Below are 6,385 nucleotides of genomic sequence, written 5' to 3'. Positions count from 1 at the left end.
AGGCCACGAGTGCTCACTCAAAAGGCTTTGTGAGTGAATGAGGGGGCACGTGACGGATCATGGAGGCCGGCCCCCTGCATGCCCAGGGCCAGCCCACCGCCGCTCCTTTTACCCCAATAATGGCCGCCCTCTGGATCAGGGAGCAGAACTTTATCGCCACGGATACCTGAGCCGACGAATACCACCTGAAACCAAATACCTGCGTTCCTTAATCCAAACGCCGGTCATACTACACAGATATTAATTACCCCCCACGCCGTCCCGGCCCCCCACGCCCTCCCGGCCCCCCACGCCGTCCCAGCCCCTTGCGCTCTCCCGGCCCCCCACGCCGTCCCGGCCCCCGGGCTCCTCACCCAGTCACTTTTTACTTGGGACAAAGCCGTGTTTGTCCGCAGCAGAACAATGAAGGAATCTCCTGATTAATCCGCGTGAATATTTACCGATCCGTCATGTGCTGTTTGTTTAAGGAGGAAAGGAGAGTTTTGACAAGAAGCGTAAGACAGAAAAGCCGAGTCCGGGGCGCGTTTACCAAAATATTCAATATCTGTCTCGGTTTTAAAGACCGTGGCGTTGCTGGGACCCCCAACACGGGATTGGGTGAGGATAAGGCTCTCGCCGCTCGGCCTCTGCTGAAGGCTTCAATTGAAAGTCCACTTTGTAGCCCAATTTTTACGATTTCTTTGGATGGAAGGAGATGAAGCGTTTTGTGAGGAAATGGTTCTTTTTGACTGTTTTAGCTCTAAAGAGCCTCTACGTTTCTGGATGTCCCGACGTCTGCAACTGTTCCAGAGGACAAACCGATTGCAGAGGAAAACTCTTTCACTTTGTTCCGGAAAATCTAGATGAGGACACCGACACCTTAATTCTGGCCGACAACAACTTATCCGGTTTAAGATCCTTAGCCTTCTCCCGCTGCCCAAACCTCGTCCATCTGGATATGAGGAACAACATGATTGAGGACATCAGCCGCCATGCCTTCCAACATCTCCACCACCTGGCCCACCTGGACCTCAGCGGGAACCACCTGACGTCCATCAGCCCAGAGGTCTTCACGCCCCTGTCCGGGCTGACCACCTTAAATCTGGGAAATAACATGATATCCACGTTGTCTGGAAGCACGCTGGAAGCTTTAGTACGTCTACAAAGTCTTTATTTACACAATAATGTCCTCGTTGGCCTTAACTGGAGGTTGCTGAAGAACGTCCCGTCCCTGAGGGAGCTGAGACTGGACGGGAACCCGTGGGACTGTAACTGTCAGATCCAAAATCTGGTATCTTGGATGGTTGAAAATGCCTCAAAAATGAAAGGTAAAGGAGTTCAATGCGATGTTTGCCTAAATTCTAACATTGTAGCAAAAAGAGAATATCATTCATATTTGTCTTTCAGAAAATGAGAGGACCCTGTGTGAGACCCCGAAACCCCTGGACCGTTTCCCCGTCATGGAGATAACTCAGGAATGGTTCCAGGGCTGCTGGAACTTCACCCCCGATAAGTACCCGTATATTCTGCTTGTCGGTCTTGCCCTCTGCTTCTGCAGTGTTCTTCTGTGCTACGCAACCGCTTTTCTGGTGGTTTTCTATAAACGGCATCAGGCCAGAAATGACCAGAGGCCTCACGTGTTCAAAAAGAAGCCCATACTTGTTGGAGACAGCATTGTTATCGCTAACCTTTCGCAGGTCAGTGCCATATAGCGATACCAGCCCTGGTCTGTCCCAACATCCCTACCTAACCAATCGTCCATCTCTACCCAACCAATCGTCCATCTCTACCCAACCAATCGTCCATCCCTACCTAACCAATCGTCCATCTCTACCCAACCAATCGTCCATCTCTACCCAACCAATCGTCCATCCCTACCTAACCAATCGTCCATCTCTACCCAACCAATCGTCCATCCCTACCTAACCAATCGTCCATCTCTACCCAACCAATCGTCCATCTCTACCCAACCAATCGTCCATCCCTACCTAACCAATCGTCCATCTCTACCCAACCAATCGTCCATCCCTACCTAACCAATCGTCCATCTCTACCCAACCAATCGTCCATCTCTACCCAACCAATCGTCCATCCCTACCTAACCAATCGTCCATCTCTACCCAACCAATCGTCCATCTCTACCCAACCAATCGTCCATCTCTACCCAAGCCATGGTTGTCCAGCCGTTGTGAGAAATCAGTGCTAGGAGCCAACGATCGGCTGAATCTACGGCAGAATAACGCTTTTCATTGTTTTTTCATTGATGTTCCCGCAAAACTTCTCTTGAAAATAAAAGTAATGGGTACGGCCGTCCTGTGGGTCTGATATTATTGTTTTCTTCCCCAATTTCCGTTGGGGATGGACTGCAGCTTCTCAGTAATATACGGTGTGTTTATATGAAATAATCTGCGGGGTGTCTGCGGCTCATTCCACTCATTCTGTATTAAAAGAATCAAATTCCATCATTTATTCTGATTTACAGGAAATAGACAGAAAACACGCGTTTTGTTATTTAATTGTTAGAAAATCCTTTATTTAAACAGCATTTTCCTGCCATATACTGGAAAAAAAAGATTAATACGAGGTGGTCTATGACATCATGACCAAGCTATATCACAAAAAAAATTACCAGTAATACATGTGTGTGATATGTGTGTGATGTATATGTGTGTGTGTGATATAAATATGTGAGTGTTATATGTATATGTATATACTGGTATATAAGTGAGTGTGTGCGTGTACATGTGTGTGATATGTGTGTGATGTATATGTGTGTATGTGATATGTGTGTGATATAAATATGTGAGTGTTATATGTATATGTATATACCGGTATATATGTGAGTGTGTGCGTGTACATGTGTGTGATGTATGTGTGTGTGTGATGTATATGTGTGTGATGTATGTGTGTGTGATATAAATGTGTGAGTGTTATATGTATATGTATATACCGGTATATATGTGTGTGTGCGTGTACATGTGTGTGATGTATGTGTGTGTGATGTATGTGTGTGTGTGATATAAATATGTGAGTGTTATATGTATATGTATATACCGGTATATATGTGAGTGTGTGCATGTACATGTGTGTGATTTGTGTGTAATGTATATGTGTGTGTGTGTGATATGTGTGTGATATAAATATGTGAGTGTTATATGTATATGTATATACCGGTATATATGTGAGTGTGTGCGTGTACATGTGTGTGATGTATGTGTGTGTGTGATGTATATGTGTGTGATGTATGTGTGTGTGATATAAATGTGTGAGTGTTATATGTATATGTATATACCGGTATATATGTGTGTGTGCGTGTACATGTGTGTGATGTATGTGTGTGTGATGTATGTGTGTGTGTGTGTGATATGTGTGTGATATAAATATGTGAGTGTTATATGTATATGTATATACCGGTATATATGTGAGTGTGTGCGTGTACATGTGTGTGATGTATATGTGTGTGATGTAGGTGTGTGTGATATAAATATGTGAGTGTTATATGTATATGTATATACCGGTATATATGTATGTGTGCGTGTACATGAATGAAGTAGCGTCCAGTTTCGGTACCTCTTTCACAAATAAAACAAGAGACACTTCTTTATTTCAAAATTTTATTAACGTCAGAATGGAATTATTTGTCCGCGGTGCGGACTTAAACACCTCAGCACCGCGACACTCAACCTTTATTAATATGTCATAAAGTGTCAAATATTATAAACACAACAAATTTGACACAACATATATCAATAATTATTGTCAAAACGAAAGACAACATAACCAATTGTAACCATTAATAACCAAATTAATAGCCTGCTGGTATGGGCGTGGCCACCTGTATCTCTGCTGGAACTGCCGGCGTCCCCCAGCGCGGCAGTCACATGACCTTACGATTCACAGAGGCGCATGCCCCTGGAGTGTCCTGCACTTACACCTCTGTGCACCACAAGTAACCGCACCTAGAGGGTTAACTCCTGCACCGCACCAGCTTAACCAAACCAGAGTACCCGGCAGAGCCAAAAATTAGGGGAGGGATGGGCGGGAAAAATCTCTTTGAAAATAATTGCCCCTATAGGCCACGACCCTTCCTTATATATCCCCCAGGGAGGGTAATTACCCCCTCCCCTCTGGCCCTGCACGTGCCTCCAAACTTAACTCCTTCCGTGCTAAAATTTCCGCTTAGTCATGCCTTAACCCCTTAAACCGGCTTGACCATGGGTACCTCGTCCGCACTACATTCATGGGGCCCCTCTGTTCAATTCTTTCCCTCCGGGGCTGTTCTTGTGTGTGATGTATGTGTGTGTGTGATGTGTGTGTGAGTGTTATATGTATATGTATATACCGGTATATATGTGTGTGTGATGTATATGTGTGTGATGTATGTGTGTGAGTGTTATATGTATATGTATATACCGGTATATCTGTGTGTGTGATGTATATGTGTGTGATGTATGTGTGTGAGTGTTATATGTATATGTATATACCGGTATATCTGTGTGTGTGTGTGTACATGTGTGTGATGTATGTGTGTGTGTGAGATATAAATATGTGAGTGTTATATATATGCGTGTACATGTGTGTGTGTATATACATATTAATAAAGTATATCCTGATTTACATGAAGTATGCAGAAAACAGAGGTTGAGGGTTTTTTTTTAATTATTAGAAAATCCTTTATTATCATTTTCCTGCCATATACTGGAAAAAAATATTAATACGAGGCGGTCTATGACACAAAATGCTAAATTACCAGTTATACATGTGTGTGTGATGTATGTGTGTGTGTATATATATATATATATATATATATATACAGTATATGCATGTGTGTTTATATGTATATATATATGTGTGTGTGTGTGATAAGTGTGTGTATATATATGTATGTGTGTGTATATATATGTATTTGTGATGTATATATGATGTATGTGTATGTGTGATGTATATATGATGTGTATATTTGTGTGTATATATATATATGTGTGTATATGTGTATGTTTGTTTATATGTGTATGTATATATATATGTATATATATGTATGTGTGATGTATATATGATGTGTGATGTATATATGTATATATGATGTATATATGATGTATATGTGTATGTTTGTGTATATATATATATATATATATATATATACGGTATATATGTATGTGTGATGTATATATGTGTATGTTTGTGTACATATATGTGGCGAGAGATTATTTTCCATGTTAAACATTTTTGCTGATATAAAGCGAGGAAGCCGTCTCCTGATATACAGCGACTTTCAGATGGGTCACAATAACAGACCCCCAACATGTGACACAGCCAGAGGGGGCACTTTTTAAGGGGTGCGGTTAGAGGCGTGACTGGGTGCGGGGTTATTTGTGTAACCGGGTGGGGCATTTGGAAGAATAATGGGGTTTATTTACCCCGTTTAGTTTATAAAGCCGTTTCCTTTCTATACACATTATCGGGGCTTTTAGGGCTGTAGAACCCCGCGGTACCCTCATACCCAGCAAACATTCTGACCCCCTAGAAAAGAGGGTCTAAAGAGGGTTTTGTAAAATGACGTTTTTGGGGTAGGAATCAAAAAGAAGAAAATCGTCCCGGACTCTTTAAATCTAATGGCCGGTAAATGACGCAGCCACCGCCTGCCCACCGACCCCGTCTGTCCCATCCGCTGCTGGCTGGTGTCGCGGGGCATTAAGTCTTCTTAACCCCTCCTGCCCTTATAATTACCCCCTAGGTCGTTTATTAATAATTCGGGGGAGGGGGGGAATAAATCCAATTGAAATCGAAAATGAAACTAGAACGTGCTTTTCGTGGCGAATGATCCCGGGAACTGCGAACGGGAGACGTTTCTCTCACTTTTATACCAAATCCCAAAACTGCCGCGTTTTAACTCAGTAATAATAACAACAAAATCGCTCGTTACAAACCTGAACATAACGTCCAACAGATAAAGCAGACACCATCACGAAACGGGCCGTTAAAAACAAAATCCAGAAAAAATAACCAAAAAAATGATTTCTAGCGGAATCCGTCGTGAAAATAGTGAAAATCTCCTCCTCGCAGTTTATTTTTCCATTTATATAGAAATTCATGCAGAAACACGAATTCATAACGTCATTTTTTCATCTCATTGCAAAATATATAGATATTTATATAGTTTATTAGACCCATCTGTTTTTTTATAAAGTTCACATCGTTCTTCTGATCCACGTCCCTCGTTGAAAAAAAAATATTTCCGGGAATTATTAATTATTGAGAAAAAAAAAACCTTTTCCAGATCATGATATTTTCCCCTCCGGCACGCGTTTAAAATGTAAAATTCCCAGCTCTGACGGGCGAAGGATTATGTACGCGGGGGGGGGGGCGTAGGAAGCATCCCTGCTGGCCACGTCCTTACCAGTTTTAC

This window comes from Sceloporus occidentalis, unplaced genomic scaffold (genome assembly GCF_023333645.1).
Source record: "Sceloporus occidentalis isolate IW3139 unplaced genomic scaffold, rSceOcc1.0.p SCAF_351, whole genome shotgun sequence".
In the NCBI taxonomy this organism is placed as follows: Eukaryota; Metazoa; Chordata; class Lepidosauria; order Squamata; family Phrynosomatidae; genus Sceloporus; species Sceloporus occidentalis.
Note: the sequence above shows the minus strand (reverse complement) of the source record.